This window comes from Amblyomma maculatum, chromosome 3 (genome assembly GCF_055883805.1).
Source record: "Amblyomma maculatum isolate TAMU_Amacu chromosome 3, ASM5588380v1, whole genome shotgun sequence".
Taxonomy (NCBI): domain Eukaryota; kingdom Metazoa; phylum Arthropoda; class Arachnida; order Ixodida; family Ixodidae; genus Amblyomma; species Amblyomma maculatum.
Window position 1 is genome coordinate 167761167 of NC_139346.1, and position 18828 is coordinate 167779994.

An 18828-nucleotide genomic window follows, 5' to 3' on the forward strand; every position below is an offset into this window, starting at 1 on the left:
CATAGCTAGGCTCTTCTGGGCACATCCGCAACCATGCGCCCAGAGCTCATAAAAAAATTAAATGTAGTTGAACCTTATTATGAAGAAGTCGAAGGGGCCCCCGAGAGACCTGGCCAACAGATCTGCCTACCACTGTGTACACAAAGAACAGCTGGCTTTTAGTGCCCCGCCTACATACTTTGCGTGGGCCTTCAACGCGTGCGTTGAGCATTTGAGACCGAACATTAAATACATCAAGAAAAGATCCTTCCGCGGCCCGCTTGTGCTTCGGTGCTTTAAAACGGACTTAATCTCCAGATGACAGCAGAGTCCAATTTGTTGCCTCTTCTAGGTGCTGAATCTGCGTAGAGCGTAGAGGACCCCAGGGTCCTCTACGCGGATGCCTCGCTCCGAAAACACAGTGACCGTGCAACAGTGGTGGTTACGTCAAAAGACAAACTTATCGTCAGCGCGTCCATAAAGTCAACAGACCCCGCAGTTGCCGAAAAAGCGGCCATGGCCCTCGCACTCGCACAGCCGAGTGTGGACACCGGGGTCACCGTGTTGAGTTGTATGCTAAAAGCGGGGGGATAGCCTTGCTTGTAGCATACAACTCAACTCAACTCGGGGACCGACTCAAATAGAGCCCACGAATGCTTCCTCAGGGGAGTAATCTCCTCTATGGCCCGAGCCATTCTATCCAAGTGCAAGCTTCTGGGAAGAGCCATGGAGCTCGTGTGGGTTCCGGCTCACTCGCAGGTAGCAGGCAGCACCATCGCTGACTACCATGCCCGAGAAATGTCAATTCGGGCTGAGCACAAGCCGGAAGAGCTACCGCATCCGGTTACCAGCTTTCTGGAGATTACCCGGATGTAACGAGAGGAAAGGTGCAGACTGCCAGAACCGCACCCCAAACTCACCAGGCAACAACAGACGATCCTGCGTCGAGCGCAGACGGGATCGCTTGCTCATCCCGTACTGATGAACCGCATGTACTCTGCGGGACACGATATGCTCTATCCTTTTTGCAAAAAAAAAAATGAAAAGGGCAACCTGCAGCACGTTTTGGAAGAATGCACAAAACCCAAGAACACCCCTCCTCCCCTTCCTGACAATACCCCAATCCATAACCCCTTGAGCGATGGGAGACCTTGTTATCCAGCCCCGCTCTATCGAATCGGCTCGCACTGACCGACAGCGACCAGGAGGTGCTAAAAACATATGGGTCCCGCAACTAGGAAACCACCCTGTAGTGTGCCTGCATGCACCACCGATTTATTTCGGGCGTCATAAATGTTTATTCATCATCATCATCAAGGCTCGTTGCGCCGTCAGGTCAGAGCAGCCGAGCAGGGCCGCCTCCCAGTCCTCCCGGGGAGGGTCGGGTAGGGGGGAAGGGAGGTGTATGGGGAGTTTTTTTACATGTACACACCATGTGGAAAATGTCGGAAGACTTTTAAGAGTTCGGCATTTCCCTATGCAAGCGAGGTCAAAGTATTTTAATACTGCCGGGCACAGTAATGTTTTGGTATAAAGGCGAATGAGAATGCGCTCCTACGCCTTTGGGAGACCTTTGCAGGGCTTAGGATAAATTGAATGGCTGGATTTAATTATTTCTTTGAAAGGGTAGGCGGGATTGGGTTCGGAGTCCGGATCGGTGGGAGACGAGGTTGGTGCCTGGAAAGTGAGTGCGCGGGCGACGGCATCCGCCGTTTCCTTTCTCTCGAGGCCAGTGTGAGCCAAAGTCCAGATGATCGTTCGGTGCGCGAGGGCACCGAGATATTCGCTGTTTTGTAAACTTTTGCTGGCGAAGTACGATATGGGCTCCTGCTCGATATAGTAGCAGGGACCCCTCGAGTCGGTCATGATGACCCGTGAGTCCTGACCAGCTGCGGCGGCTAGCGCGATGGCAACCTCATCCGCGTGTGTTATGTTGATTGCACGGAAAATGAGTCCGTTTATTAGTGTTTTGGTGGACGACTGCGGTCGTGTACCTATCCCCATAATGTGGGTCGGAGGCTTCCACGTAGAAGACTCCATGTTTGTGTCCGTAGTAGCGAGCCAAGGCTTCCGCTCGTACGAAAAAACGTCTGCCACTATGGTCCTCTCGTGTCATGTTGGCAGGAAGAGGGAGTACTTGCAAGGCATATCTCCACTCTGTTGGAATATGTGCGCGCTCCTCCGAATGTATTGAGTGATGGATGTGTATCAAGACAAGGAGGCGGCGACCCGACAGCGTTTTAGACAGTCTTGTGTACTGGTTCATCAAGTGTGCCTCTCGCAGTTCAATTAAGGTGTTCACCGTCTCCAGGCCAAGTAGGCGCTGGTTGGAGGTGTTGACCGGGAGGTCGAAGGCACGCTTGTATATTTTACGAAGAATGACTTATAGTGCATTCTCGTCAAATTTGCGCAGGTGGTGGTATGGGGTCAAGCGTATATGGACTCGACATGGTTACAAATGCATGTGCCAGCCGCAAGGCGCCTTTGCATTGTAACCCTCCGCACTTGTTCGAAACCCGGTGGATCATGCGGCCCACCTGGTCCCACACCTTACGCAGTTTCGCCGGTGTTGTGTCAGATCTGCGATTTTTGCAAATAAAGAGACCCAGTACTCGGATCTCGTCGGGTTTGGGTATGGGTCCACTGTTAAGAGTGAGGTCGATTTTGGTGGTGCACTTTGATGAGGGGCGTATGTGCACAAATTCCAGTGCTCCCCGTTCACTGAAGACACTGAAGACAAACAATGTCTTATGATTCCAGCCTTTGGTTAGCTGAAAATGTCTTGCACTTATGGTTTCCCACGACTTGGCCCCCGTGAAACTGGCGGGAAAGCGGCACCCTCAAACACACCAAACGCGCACCACCAAACGTTGTGAACTGTTCACTTTTTCTAGCTCAATACATCGATTTGTCGATTTGCAACGGTGCCCAACATTACCGCACCGATTCAATGGGACAAGCTCACCGGAGTGCCACTATATACTGATGAAGGAAACATTTTCTTCGCAAAAATAGGACATAAACCTGATAGATGGTGTTTCATGGGGCCGTTAGTTGATTGCTTCCATGATTTCTTGATTTTGTTATAAACTGCGTCGTTACAGTGACGTTTGATTGCTGTGAATGTTTAAGTGTGTAGCGTATGGAGATGTCATAACGAGAACACAGACAGTCATGCTCAGGCGACAGGGATCGAATTCATTTCTGGAAGAAAAAGGGATGACTCTCCAAAAGAATATTTGCCATAGTAGCTTTGAGTTATCCTAAGGCGCCCTAGATAATATAATTACCTTCTAATTTACGCGAGTATATTAACAATTCATCCACCAACAGAAAAGTTCATCCACCAGGGTGGCGCAAAAGAAAAAAGAATTTGCCGAGGGGCGCGAGGTGAATCCCAACCTAGCTTCTTTTGTTCTGTTATTTTGGTTTCAAAGTATATTTTGTTACCTTCACTTTCCTTTTTATTCGCAGGCCAGACTCGAAGTGCTCAATCCGGATGAAATTACGTACAAGTTCCTGTGCGGAGGAAGTCTTATCAGCGCCCGCTACATGATCACTGCGGCCCACTGTTTCAGCCCCATACCAGAGTAAGGACATCACTATCATTTGCTAGTGTCCTCACTCGTACTAAAGCCCGGTGTTCTTTATCAGTAATTGACAGCCTGATGCTCAGTAGGTAATGCATTTCGTCTTCCCGCAGGCGTCCACAAAACTACCGCGTCGTGTTCTTCTCGCCTCGTCCGGGATTCACGCTGGAGCGCATCGTAGAGAAGATCGTGATCCACGACAAGTACAACAGCTACTCTCACTACTATGACATCGCGGCGGTGCGGTTCAACCGCGACTTGCTGCGGCCCTTCATGCCCATCTGCTTGCCAACGCCCTCATTCACTGGGCGCAGTTTCGCCGAAAAAGAGGCACACGTCATAGGATGGGGCTCCACCAAGTTCGGTACGTGTATTCCCCCCAGCTCAAATCCTTTTTATTCTTATTCCTCACGTCCACATTCACCTCTGTCTGTTGATGTCATGGGGAAATTGAACGAGCATGCACCACGGAAAGTGATATGTCCCCAGTACTTGGTGCAGGGGTATTGGTTGCATGCAGAGAAATCTAGACCTCAGCATGCTGAGTCCCTAATTACAATAAACTAAAATAAGTTGGTCCCCTATGCGACAATTAATGAAACGCTAGTAACACCAGCGTCACAGCAGTGAAACATTAATGGCTGCTGTTGTAAAGTCGAAGCATTCCGGAGGCCATCGTTCTAGTGTCACGGTGCATGTAGGGTCGCTCATGAAACCTCCGATCTATTGGCCAGGAAACCGATCAAGCGACAGCAGATACGTCCTTATTTAGACGTGCAGCTCGCACAACACACTCTTTTATGCGCTGGTAACTTCGACTAATTAGGAGACGCCCATATTACGGACGGCATGTGGCATTCTCTTAGGCACTCCGTAATGTGCGTAGATACTGCACGTAAGACTGGTACAGCATAACAGAAAAACTCACGGTTTCTCACTTCTTCCGCAATCTCCATGAGGGCGCATGGCCTGGGAATTTTAAGCCACAAAGATAGCAGCAACATCAAATGAAGCTATCTGTGTTCGATTACAGCATGAATATTTACTGCATTTTTTTCGCCTTTCTCCGGCTTATTTCCTGGTTCATAGGAATTGCCTAATTGATTCGCTGGTGCAGTTAATGTAGGCCTGACTCAGACCCTCTTCCCTGCATGAAAGTAAGTGGGCTTCCAAAACTCATAACTGCCCTCTGAGAACCATAGGCGGTCAGCATATCAGTCGTATCGTCAGAATCCTTCTCCTTCATACCCTCATTTCCGCCTCATCATTTCCGCTCCGCACTCCCGAATCTAGTGGCATCACACCTCATCGAACCACCTTAACTGTTTGACGCATTAACAAAATTTTGACGCTTTCTGTCGTCGACAGGTGGACCCAGCAGCAAGGAGTTGCGCGAGGTGTCGCTGCCCATCTGGACTAACGCCGAATGCAAGAAGGTTTATGACCCGCTGAACTCACAACACATCGACCGAGGCATCACGCCTGAACAGCTCTGCGCAGGTCGCAAGGAGGGAGGTGTCGACGCATGTCAGGTAAGATATGCCGATTTGGCTGCACGTTCATTCAGTAGCATTCAAATCAGCACAGTGGAGAGTATTCTTCACCGCAGTGCATGAGCTAAGCCCTCGACATTGACTCCAATGAAGGCCTTCATTGCCCTGGAAGTAGCAATCATGCTAAGTATATCAGAACGTTGTTCTTTCAGATATGCGACGAAGTACTGAAACGTTCTTGGCTCGACTATGTTGCCACAATCAGTGTTCTTTTTCTTTTTCAGTGTGTGGGCGATTCCTCTGCCCGAGGGATGCGCACGACAAACACACAGTGGGCCGTATAACAAACATATTTAATCTCACAGGGATCTTGTCGTCCGGGTGGCTGCGGGTCGTTTCCGTGGAGAGCCGGGAGGGAAGCGGGAGCGACGAGCCAGGGACCAGGAAGCGCCAGGGACCAAGAAGAGCGCGACGGCGGCGCGTGCCTTCTTTTATAGCCCCCTCGCGCGGGACCGGTTATCCCCGCGCGAGTGGGGAGAGGGAAACAGGCACGCGCGCAGGGAGCATTGGGAAGTGGCGCGGCCTTCGAATGCGCGGCGCGCCACGAGCCCTACATCTTCCCCCCCCTCAGCGTCCGACCCGGGCTCCGCCAACAGCCGGGCCATGTCCATGTCCGAGCCCGGGTCAGCGTAAAATATGAAGGCTTGTCGCCTGGCTCTGGCGGGATGCCATCTTAGCTGGTCCGTGGGACGGGAGAAGCAGCAGGCATGGCGGGGCTGTTCCGGCTGGTCCCTCTCCAGCAGCGGCCACATCCTCGGGGTCACAGCGCAGCTGGGCTTGGCCCTGGATACGCCTGGCAGCGGCCCTGAGCTGCTGCTCTGCATCGTGGACCCCTTGCCACGTGGCGCCGTGCTGGATGTACATTGCAGCAGGCGTTTTCGCCCCGGGCACACCTGGCTTCCTGAGGCCCGTACTCCAGGCCTGGGCAGCGGGCTCCACTCCAGACGCGTTGAAGACGGCCAGCATGGCCGCGCTGGTCACAATAATGGGCCACAAACTAGGGGGTACCCCCTGTTTAAGTGGCCCCTCCTTGAACCAAGCGCTCGGTGCGGTTTCCCGCCCCAGCGACGGTGGTTCATCTGGCTGCTGCAAAATCTTATCAGAATGCATTCTGAAAGAAGCAAAGACGTTAGACAAAGTAGTGCACTACCTTGGCCTTAGGTTATAGCGTCGGTTGCGAACCGGGTTGCTACCTGCATCGTTTTGAGCTTCCCCCGCTTCGCAGTTATCGTCCTTGCGAAGGTGGTAAGCTTTCAAGTCTGCGACGTGCACCGGACCAGCGGTTTCACCGCTCGCCAACAACCGCAGCTGGTAGGTGAGTGGCGTTGTCCGTGCCGTAACTTCGAACGGTCCAACCCACTTGTGCGCTAGCGACGCGGCGAAACCACGCGCTGCGTTACTAAGCGGGTGCGTTCTTTTCAGTACCAAGTCGCCCGTGTTGAAAACGACGTGACGACGACCTTTGTTGTACTGATCCGCTTGCTCCATGCGCGCGACATCGAGGTTTTCACGAGCCGCGCGCTGCGCTGCCTCAAGGCGCTCGCGGAGCTTTGCCGCGTACTGTGTAAGCGGAGGGGGCGCGGGCCCCGCCGCGTCAAGTAGGGCGTTCTCTAGCGGAAAAGCGATCTCTTTCCCAAAATTCAAGTAAGCAGGTGTCATACCCACCGACCTGTTCACGGTTGTTCTAGTGGCGAAAGCCAGTTCGGACAACCGTGCGTCCCAATCTCTGTGCTGCTCGGTCGTCGCAATCAGCATACTCTTAACATTCCGATTCACTCTCTCGGTTATGTTGCTCTGAGCGTGGTAGGGACTCGTTTTCCTGTGGCGGATTTGAAGCGCCCGACAGGAATCAACAAAGACTTTGCTTGTGAAATACGAAGCATTGTCTGTAATCAAGTCGGAAGGGAAACCGAAACGAGTGAATGTCTCCAACAGTTTCTCCCAAATCCGTTCTGACACCAGCTTCCTAAGGGGGAAAACCTCAACCCACTTGGAATAGTGGTCCGTTATTACCAGGATATATTGGTGTCCGCGCGCGGAGCGAGGGAGGGGTCCCATGATATCGCACGCGACCACTTGCCACGGATAGTTGCTAACTACCGGCTTCATCATGCCAGCGGGTTTCCCCGCCCGAGGCTTGGCTACCTGGCAAACAGGACATGTACGGGCGTAACCCAGCACATCCTTTCTCATACCTGGCCAGGTCGCGACACGGCATAACTTATCGTAAGTCTTACTGCCGCTGCCATGGCCTGCCAGCGCTGAGTCATGGAAGTACTGGAGGAATCGTTTCCGCAACTTCCTCGGGACCACGACTCGGAAGGGGGATGCAATCGCTTCTTCCTCGTCAAGTTGGGGGATGTAGCGGAGCAGTAAGCCATCCTCGCCCAGCAGATACGCGTCGTACTTGCCCTCAGCGTTCCCGGTGCAAGCTGCACTACTCGCAAGCTCTGTCAGCACCCGCTGGCATAGACCATCTGCTTTCTGGGCCTCAATTAGCTCTTCCCTACTGACCGCTACTCCCCAAGACAGATTTCTCTCTGCCTCACTTCTTGGCAGGCGAGTAGTCGCCGCCACCAGCTGCTGCGTCTTCTCTCTCTCGCAGCACCGCGCGGCAACTCTGTCCGCCTCCTTTCTCTTTTTACCTACGCAGGGCGCGACACTCGCGTCCGCCCTCTCCTCCTCTCCACTAGCGGCGACGCCGCTTTCATCAAAGCTGGTCTGCGCCTCTTCTGCGCTTCTGCCAGCCTTCAACGGTGCGCGCGATAACGCATCGGCCACCTTATTCATGCTGCCCCGGCGGTACTCAATGGCGTACGCGTAACGTTGCAACGTCAGCGCCCATCTCGCGAGTCTGCCTGCGGGGTTTTTCAGCCTCTTTAACCACGAAAGTGCCTGGTGATCTGTCTGCACGGTGAAAACCGCTCCGTCTAGGTACATGTCGAACTTTGACAATGCGAACATTATCGCCAGGCATTCCTTTTCGGTCACGGAGTAATTCCGCTCCGCCGATGTGAGCGTGCGGCTGGCGAACGCGACAGGGCGCAGCTTGCCCTCGTGTTCCTGCAACAAAACAGCTCCTACACCGGCATCACTAGCATCTGTCTGCAAGACAAACGGCTTGTTCAGGTCGGGGAGGCGCAAACTAGCGGTGTTCGCTATCGCGCGAGCCAAGGCAACAAAAGCGTCGTTCTGTTCCTTGCCCCAGACCCACTTCGAGCCTTTTCGCAACAGCTGGTTCAACGGCCTAGCGAGCTCTGAACAACTAGGGATGAATTGTCTGTAGAAGGCAACCATTCCCAAAAACCTCTGCAAGCTTTTCACGTCCGTCGGGCAGGGGTAGTTCAGAATTGCCTGCAGTTTGTCATCGTTCGGTCTCAAAGTGCCATCATCAACCACAAATCCCAAGAGGTTCACTCTCTTCGATGCCAACTGCACTTTCTTTGGGTTGATCGTTATACCCGCACGTCTCATTCTTTCAAGAACGGAATTCAAGTGAATGAGATGCTCTTCGAACGACTGTGAGAATATCACGACGTCGTCGAGGTACGCCATCGCGTAGTTGAACCTTGCATCGCCCAGCACGATGTCCATCAATCGCATGAACGTGCTCGGTGCATTAGACAAGCCAAACGGGAGTCGAGTAAATTCGAAGAGCCCGCGGTGACAGGTGAATGCGGTTTTCTGAATGTCACCTTCCGCCACCTCAATCTGCAGGTACCCTCTGCTTGCATCCAGGACTGTGAAGAACCTTGCGTTCCCTAACGCGTACATCACAGCCTCGATCGACTGGAAAGGGTACGCAACCGTAGGCGTCAGTGAGTTGAGTTTTCGATAATCAACACACAGCCTGACCGAACCATCTTTCTTTGGCGCTAGAACCACTGGGGACGCCCAGGGACTTTGTGAGGGTCTCACCGCGCCGGTATCAATCATCTCGTCAAGGGCGCTGTCGAGAAGCTGTCTCTTATGCGCGCTTAACGGCCGCGGGTTACATCTGAAAGGGCGCGCATCACCCGTTTCGATCTCGTGCTGAAGCAAGTCGGTTCTGCCTGGTTTCTCTGTGAAGCAATCCGAAAACGGGAGTAAAGTTTCCACGAGCCTTCGGCGCTGACTACCGGTTCCCGAGAAGGACGCGATAATTGCTTCTAATGGGCTACCATTTATTGTCGCGGGGGAGCCCTCTGCCACAAAAGCGTGAACGCTCGCTCGCTCAGCGACGCATTCCTGTTTGGGCGCGCTAACAAAGGGAATGAGAGGGGTGAAGGGGCTGTATCGATAGCCGTTCTCTCCCATGTCAAGCACAATGCCTTCGCTCGAAAGAAAATCTCTTCCCAGAATAACTGGTATGGCTAAGCCGGGCAGATAGACGAAGCGATGCCTCCGCTTCCTGCCGTCAAAACGCAGGACCAGACGCACCGCTCCTTCTGCTTTTGTTGTCCCTGCTGCTAAGCTCAAAGGGGTTTCTGCTGGCCTGACACGGATGTTACATCTACGGCAGGCCTCGAAAACATCATCACCGACCAATGACAGAGTTGAGCCCGTGTCAACGAGTGCCGAGTAGCTTTGACCAACTAACCGCACTAGCATAAAAGGGCTCGAGCGCGACAACATTCCTTGCGCTCTACAGGCGAGGGGGACAAAAGCCTCAGCGCCCGGTGACGCGGCGTGGGAGTACATTTCCCATTTTCCGCCGTGGCTACCACGAAATTCTCCCGCCGACGGCGACAGGCTGGTGTTACCAATTATGGCCGCCGGCGGTCCGCGTTTCCCTGCATACGCCTTGCTTGACACTCTCGTGCCACGTGGCCCGGCTGGTTGCAATTCCAGCAAAGCCGGTCGTTCACCTGCCGCGCGGACGGGGGATGCCGCGTTCCACGAAGCTGTTGGGGACGTCTTTCCCCTCTCTCCGCGCCTGTGCGTACGTCGCTGGCGAGCCCAGCTCGACGCCGCTGCTCGAACGCGTACGGGTCAAGAGCGCGAGGAATATCGGAGCCTTCCGCTGGCCTTTCCTGCCCTACCGTCATTACGTCTGCGCCCCTGGCGCGCGGCGCGGAGTCATGGCCTCCGGCCCAGGCGCATTGCGGCTCTAGCGATTCGGCTGGCCTGGGGGGTGGCTGGTAGCGCAATTCAGCGAGTAAATCCGCCTGTACTACCTTCGCTTCCTGTGCTAGGGCCTCGAGGTTTGCAAAACCACGTCCCCGCAAATACGGCTTGAAGCGCGGATGGCATTGCCTCATCACGCGCGCGACCTGTTCAAGATCGGTTGCCGTGGGATCTGCCCTCTTGTAGAGCTCCTGCATTGCGCGTACATACTCGAGGAGGCTCTCCTCTGGGTGCTGTGTGCGCAACGCTAGCTCCTCAAGCATCCGGCGTTCGTAATCGGGCGGCAAGAACTCGGCGCGGAAGCGATCTGTGAAGTCTGCCATCGACTGGAAGGCCGGCTGGCAGCGTCTCCACCGCGCCGCGCTCTCAACAAGTGCCACGGGGATTACCTGCGCTAGCACCACGTCGTCTGGGGAACCCAGTGCCGTCTGATAATCCTCGAGTTCTTGCAGGAACTCGTGGACTGACTTTACGTCCGTATAACCGGAGAAGGAGGGAACCTCTACATTTATCCGCGGACGCGAGACTGCCGCCGCAGCTGTGGCTTGGTTGGCGCTAGCCACCGAACCGAGCTGAAGGGCGAACACCGACAACACCTCGTTCATCTGCCTCATCAAGGCGGCCGCATCGGTAACCTGCACAGACTCTACCGCGTCCTTTACCTCACTTCCGGACGCACTGGCGTCCGAAGCGGCGGCCCTATCTGGCACGTCTTTTCTCGGAGGCATTTCACTCAACAACTAAGGCCGGTCGGGAGCCTAAACGCGCACGACTACCACCTAGCCCGCATCAAGAGGCTAGTCACAAAGGCTAAACACTTCATAAAACTAACATATGCAAAAAAAAAATTAAAACACAAACCGGCCGACACTAAAAAACACGCACATAACCCAAAACAAAATTAAAACACTGTACAAGCACCACTATACTACACTCCGTGTCATCTGTACACACGATAGCCCTAAGCTCAAAATGGCGTCGCGCCTAACATACAAAGGACCGGCCCGTCGTGTTGCCGTGCGCTGTCACGTTGGCAGAAAAATCGTCCACATGGGTGCTAATTCAGCCCCAGTTGGGTGCCAGTTGTGGGCGATTCCTCTGCCCGAGGGATGCGCACGACAAACACACAGTGGGCCGTATAACAAACATATTTAATCTCACAGGGATCTTGTCGTCCGGGTGGCTGCGGGTCGTTTCCGTGGAGAGCCGGGAGGGAAGCGGGAGCGACGAGCCAGGGACCAGGAAGCGCCAGGGACCAAGAAGAGCGCGACGGCGGCGCGTGCCTTCTTTTATAGCCCCCTCGCGCGGGACCGGTTATCCCCGCGCGAGTGGGGAGAGGGAAACAGGCACGCGCGCAGGGAGCATTGGGAAGTGGCGCGGCCTTCGAATGCGCGGCGCGCCACGAGCCCTACAAGTGTAGTGCAAAAATGAGATACCTGGAAGTACATATATATATATATGTATATATATATATATATATATATATATATATATATATATATATATATATATATATATATATATATATATATATATATATATATATATATATATATATATATATATATATATATATATATATATATATATATATATATATACCCCGCCGGGGTGGCGCAGTGGTTACGGCGCTCGACTACTGTTCCCAAGGACGCGGGATCGAATCCCGGCCTCGGCGGCCGCTTTTCGATGGAGGCGAAAAGCAAGGCGCCCGTGTGCTGTGCGATGTCAGTGCACTTTAAAGAACCCCAGGTGGTCGAAATTTCTGGAGTCCCCCACTACGGCGTCTCTTATAGCCTGAGTTGCTTTGGGACGTTAAACCCCACAAACCAAACCAAACCAAACCATATATATATATATATATATATATATATATATATATATATATATATAAATTGTGAGCCTTCTGTGGACCTTCTTTCATTTGTACATACCATCATCATCGTCCCGCGGCGCCGGCTCCGGCGCGCGCCTGGGTTCGTGATCGGATTAAAACGCTAGACAAGGCTTCGCTGTCCTTGCCGTCACGACCTCGCCGTCTCGACCTAGCCTTATTTTACAATATATATATATATATATATATATATATATATATATATATATATATATATATATATATATATATATATATATATATATATATATATATATATATATATATATATAATATATAATATAATATAATTTCTTGAAACCTACGTCAGCGTTTTTGACATAGTTTATTATCGAAAGAGCCATTTTTCGAAGCACTGCATTTTATAAGTGCAGTTCTAATCGTTCTCAAGCGTAAAGAAATGAGACGCAAGCTAGTGGGGACTAAGCGGCCGAAATTGAGTATGAAGGATTAGTTCTAAACTTAAAAACTATCTACCGTGATCATGACATGATTTTTCTGTGTCAACGAACATAGGTAAAATTGCTGAGAAGCTACCGATATTCATGCAATGAGTGAAGTTCATTATCTCTGAGGAGGGATAATGAACTTGCTGGCAAGGATTTGCAGGCAAGGAACCCTTGCAGGCAAGGATTTCAGTCTAATTTGTGCCGAAGCACTCCAACGCTTATGGTGAAAGGTCGGTCGGTCGGTCGGTCGGTCGGTCGGTCGGTCGGTCGGTCGGTCGGTCGGTCGGTCGGTCGGTCGGTCGGTCGGTCGGTCTGTCTGTCTGTCTGTCTGTCTGTCTGTCTGTCTGTCTGTCTGTCTGTCTGTCTGTCTGTCTGTCTGTCTGTCTGTCTGTCTGTCTGTCTGTCTGTCTGTCTGTCGGTCGGTCGGTCGGTCGGTCGGTCGGTCGGTCGGTCGGTCGGTCGGTCGGTCGGTCGGTCGGTCGGTCGGTCGGTCGGTCGGTCGGTCGGTCGGTCGGTCGGTCGGTCGGTCGGTCGGTCGGTCGGTCGGTCGGTCGGTCGGTCGGTCGGTCGGTCGGTCGGTCGGTCGGTCGGTCGGTCGGTCGGTCGGTCGGTCGGTTTGGTTCGGTTCGGTTCGGTTCGTTGGTTCGTTGGTTCGCTTTAACATCCCAAAGCGACTAAGACTATTGGCGCATTCGATTGGATGGACGAGAGCAGAGGCGCCGAGCAGCACAAAGCAGTACAGGGGCACGACGAGTGAGGGTGTAAGTGGCCTCCCACGAGAACGCTCTCTGCGTGTCCAGAGCAGAGCGCCACGACCCTGTGACCGCACTTCTCTCCCCAGCATTCTCCGCCTGCCCGCAGTGGCAGCAGTTGCAACCCGAGGAGAGGCCAACGCTCCGCGTAAAATCGCTTGTTTTGATGCCTTTGTTCTCACAGCGCGGTGATCTGCCTCCTTTGACCCTTTCGACGCCAGCAGCGACTCTCAAACATGCATACAGCACCTGAGCAATGCTTTCCGCTCGCCGAGCGCCGACGCTTTGCGCCCGCCATTTTGAGCGTCGCCGACTCAAGAGAGAAAAAAAAAAAGATGGCGAGGATATGGTGCTTTATGCCATGTGACTACCTCTACTTTCGCTTTAGCCGAGGGAGCAGCCGATAGTGCACTCGGGTGCTCTCAGCGGAGGAAAAGCCGTCCTCCTCTATTACTGGAAGCCAGTGATTCTACTCCTGCTCTCCCACTGGGGGCGCCCGCTTGTCTGAGAGCACTTTCGAAGTGCTCTCGAATGCGCCTGCTCTCCCACTCGAATTCGCCATATGAGAGACGCCGAGTGGAGGGCATCCTGAAATTCCGACCACCTGGGATTCTTTAATGTGTACTGACATCGTACAGCACAAGGGCGCCATGCTTTTCGCCTCCATCGAAAAGCGGCCGCCGAGGCCGGTATTCGATCCCGCATTCTTGGGAACAGTAGTCGAGCGCCCTAATCACTGTGCCACCACTGCGGGGCTGATGGAGAAAGGCGTTTAGTGGACACATGTGTTACTTTTCATCATTTTCATCGAGGCATAGCCAAAATGCGGAAGCTACTAACAACTGCCACTGAAAAATCAGTGCATCAGTGTCGTCACGGGACAAAGCAGCAGTTTTTGGTTTTAATTTTTATTTCAGTTTGCAAAAATATAAGAATGAATTTAATAATTCCACTCAGCGAAACCAGTCCTCTGGCTTATTGCTACACCGTGTTTCATGATATTTAAAAAGAAGCGTGTTAATGACTAATTACGCTTAAAAAAGGCCATTCAGATAGTATAGACGACTTCTGTGGCTCATTGTGAAGATTAAAGGTAATAGTTAAATAGAGGACAAAGAGACAAGAAATCTATACAGATGGTTGCAGCACGGCCGTGGTTGTATTGACTACAGATGCTTTGATAAATGTTTGGTTCTAGTGCTCAATCCACACTTTCTGTTCACCAGACCTCGTTCCATCTTTGAAGTTGGTGCTATAGCGGAGCAGTTTTTCAGTTTTTCAGTAATTCAGATTCAGATTGAGATTCTTTTTTTTTTTTTGTTAAGTTAAATAAACAGCAGACTTCAAGCGCCCAGTGCTTGATGCTCGGGGGTTAGATATCTTCGGGCAATAAAATTCACTGCTGCAAATGATTTTTCATCTTGGCCATACCAAAAAAGAAATCTAGTACACCTCGCATTTCCCTTTCTTCGGCTGTCGCTAGCAATGCGCGACGTCTCCAACCTTAAGAGTTTCCAATCCTTTGCTAACCCCACAAAACGTTTCGTTCTAACACTAATTTCTTCGCATCCTCACCCCTCTGCTCAATCCCAGGGCGACTCTGGAGGACCACTCATGGTACTCGACGAACAGAAGCGGTGGACGCTCGTTGGCATCGTCTCGTTCGGCCACTCGTGCGCCAGTCCCAATTTCCCGGGCGTCTACACCAGGACGGACTCTTACCTCGACTGGATACGACAGAACGTCAATTTCACGGCATGATCTTTGGATCCAGTCGTGCCATTCCTAGGATATTTGTAATTTTTAATAAAAGTGAGCGTTGCCGTTGCGCTCTGAACATTGCGCTGGTCGCATATACGTTGGACAGTGTTATTTAAAAATAATCACCGTACAGAAAGCCTCCGCTATCTTGAGAGAAACGAGAATCGCTTAGATGTGTCCGCTGCACTGTAGGCATGTTCGTTGCCATCCGATAAACTCTTATCAGTCCTATGCAAATGTGTGTGGAACGATCACCAATAGTCACCAGGGCTCCATGAATAAGTCCATGAATCAATGCAAATATTTAGAAAGCGGTTTTTCTTCGTACATGCTGTAAGCAGTGTTTAATTCGCGAATCGTAAATGGGATCCTAAAGTATATTTTCAGTGCGAAGGAAGAAAGGGGGAGGGGTTGGCTTCATGCCCCTTTTAGCGCGCAAAGCATGCCGTCATTGGTGTGACTCGTGCGTGTACGGCGCTTCAAGAGACCGATTTCCCGAAAGTCTTAAGCTTAGACCTTATACAATCTGGTCCCCCCCCCCCCCCCCCCCCCCCCCCCCACACACACACACTCCCATGAAAATTGGGGAAAATGTTGCTTATGGTCCAGTGTTCGCGCATAATTATAATTTCATGGAATGTCTTATCAACAAGTTGTCATAGCAATCAATAAGGAAATAGAAAACAGTTCATCTCCTATTTACCTGCCTGTGATTAACGGGGACTTAAGGTAATATCTGAAATACATAAAAGACGTAAACTTTGTGAATAGAGTACGGGTTTAACTGTCAAGGGTGGCGGTTAAAAGTGTGCAAGTAAGTTGGAATAAAACGCAGTTTGCATCTGGAAGCATGAAACCACTTCCTTCACTATAACAGCGCTCGAACATCCCAAGTACAGTTTACTTCGGTCGTCTGCTCATCGCCAAAATTCCCTTGGAGTTGATGTTGAAAATTTTGAATTTTTTTTTGTGCTTTTATACTGCATTGCATCTCTTCATGAGAAAGTAATGACAGTCCTGCTATCTAGGCATTAAGCCATCTTAATCTGATTCCCAAGCCCCAACGTTGTCTTTGAACTTGTACTTGGGTTGAAATTCAAAGACATAGTATTGAAGTTGTGATATTAGCACTTTGTAGTTTATTGTACATATTTTACAGCCAACGAGCCATCTATTCAACGCTAATAATAAAATGCGCTCGTCTTAAGTATTTTCTCTATTAAAAGTCACATTGCAGTGCATTAGGAAGGCAGTAAGCGCACAACCGCTGCCGACGTTTACATGTTAGTGTTTTCATTTTGTTTGCTTTGGGTTTTCGATACATTTATCAGAGTGACTGTGTTATATATAGAACTTTCATAGCGTGGAGGTGCTTTTTGTGTCACTGCCTGTCTATTTTTGCATTTATTTTGCAAGCGTTTTTTACTGTTTCAGTGTCTTTATGTTACGATATCTTGTTCCTGTATATTTCTGTAAATGGCATACCAAATGTACATGTTTATTATCGAATACTAACGTTTTGTTTTTATTCTATTTCTTGTAGCATAGTTGCTTCAATGTTATGAACAAAGAAGCTCTCAGAAGCTATGTATAATTAGAGACAGGTCATATCTAGTGATTAGTAAGTTACATGCTTAACTATCACATTAAATTAAAAGGCCAGATTTGAAGAATGTTTGAAAATAATTGCCCGAAAAGGGTTCGTTTGGCCTCTTCAACTTTCAAGTCCAACCTTGTTACTCAAGCAACCAGCTGATGCACCAGCTACTGCGCTGCTTTTGCTAAATATTTTTCAAAAGCTGCTTGAAACAACGTATGCAGTGTTCAAACACCAAAATTGATGCGCGTTTATTGTGAAGAATGTTAAACCCAAATAAGTATCTTGCTCTGTATGAAAATAAACGTCTGACGAAGTGCCATTACCGAAGCATTTTCTTCCAGCCAAAAAGAACGAAAAAGTAAATTTACAAAGCTTGAATAAAATGCACAAGCATGTCCTTTGTGATTATCAACGGCTAAGTCGTTGTCAGTCGATACTAAGCTGACTTCGCCAAAGTAAACGTGAGGTAAAAAAAAAAAACAGTAAAAAAGAAAAGTGATCAAAAATGGAACTGACCAAAGTAAAAGGCCCAGGACCAAAGCAATAAACTTACACTCTGAACTTTGAAAATTTACAAGCACTGCGAAAAAAACTCAGCCCCGTGTTTACCCGCAATTTTGCGGCTCATACAATGCCCGAGCTACCAATGGCGGTGACTAAACATGAAAATAAAATTCTATTATTATATGTTTAAGGGTCTCAGATGAAAACAACAACCGATATGAAGCTTGTATCATTAACAAGAGTTGAGCGTTTTTTTGTTTTTTTTTTACACTTAATGTGCACTCGGGCGTGAACAAGATATCGCACATGAGTTTCAGGCGACGTCGATTCGCGCCGTTTCAACCACGAGCCGCAAGTGTTTAAGTGAGCCTAACAAGAACTACTGCCTTCCTCGTCAGCGGTGGAGACTCACAGACATGCGCTTCCAGTCCGGAGGGCCTACCGCTGATTCATACACAGTGAGAGACGTACAGCGCTTGTCAACCTTGTTGAGGGTGAGAGCTTGCAGCTTCCGAGGTTCCTTCATGCTACTCCAATCAACAGCAGGTCCTGCGACTTGGGTACGTTTTACCTAGGGTACACATGTACGCAGTTAGATGGAAGTACCTCTGCATGGGCGGGTGTCTGAGGCTGTCAATGACATCAACGCCGATGAAGGATGATGGTGAGCTCTAAGCAGCTGGACGATCAACGCTAATGGCAGCTGTCCGGACGTCACGAAAAGTCTCAAACTGGCTATGCCAAGGCAGCTGGACAACACTTCATACTCCCAGATTTCGCGTATATACTGGCCAACGTACGTGGAAAGCGAGAAGAACAAGATGAAAAAAAAAAATTGTTTCCGTTTGAAGAGAAAGCAGTTTTTGAATAGTTAATCCTTGAGAGTCAGGATACATCAATAAAAGATCAACTGGTCATCCTTACGGACATCCTGTGGCATGTCAGTACTAGATCTTGTGACCGGTTACCGAGCAAGGCCACGGTGATAACTAGTAAAAGAATTTAGTAAGATAATACACACGTCCATATATTGAGAGAAGCAGTGCGAAGGGAAGTACTACACAAACGAAGGATAATGTATATGCTGAATGAGGAAATTTACTTCGGGAAGATAACTGTGGTATTTCCTGAACAAAGCGCACTGATGCTAGTAAGCAAACTGCTAATTATTTCCTCAATCATCCTCTTTTTTTTTTTTTTAATTGCATCCTTACGCTACACGGGACGTATTCGTTATTTTACGGCGTGTAAGCTTCCCAGCTCACGGCGAAACGAAGACAACGAACGAAAAATAACATTAATTCATTTATGAATCGTAATTTGCAGAAGTGGTCGGAGGCCTAAGAAAGCTGGAGGTATGTATTATGTGTACGACGGAACGATGGGTACGTCGTTTGTCAAAATATTTATTTAACTGATAGCACCCCCATGCTGTTTATCATATAGTTTACCACTCAGCGTGGTGTTATGGGCTGAACAGTCGTACCAGGTTTGCTCCTCCGGAACTGTTACATAAGGGTCTTCAATCAAGCCTATTAAGCGGCGTTCACCGCGGGGTCTGTGGTCTTTTTTCGACGGTTCGCTTTAAGAAGTTGTTCTCGTCCAAAAAAGAGCAAACCGGCTGCTTTACGTCTTCTGTG

General features: G+C 50.3%; 1 pseudogene across 1 annotated transcript in view; it reads left to right on the forward strand.

The window, feature by feature from the left end:
* Positions 1–15165, forward strand: part of LOC146196801 (uncharacterized) — a 41453-nt pseudogene extending 26288 nt beyond the window's left edge. Inside the window, exons 6-9 of the transcript XR_014706144.1 lie at positions 3454–3569; positions 3683–3933; positions 4938–5101; positions 14917–15165. The product of XR_014706144.1 is annotated as an uncharacterized LOC146196801 (transcript). The remainder of the gene's footprint in view (positions 1–3453; positions 3570–3682; positions 3934–4937; positions 5102–14916) is intronic.
* Positions 15166–18828: the final 3663 nt, after the last annotated feature.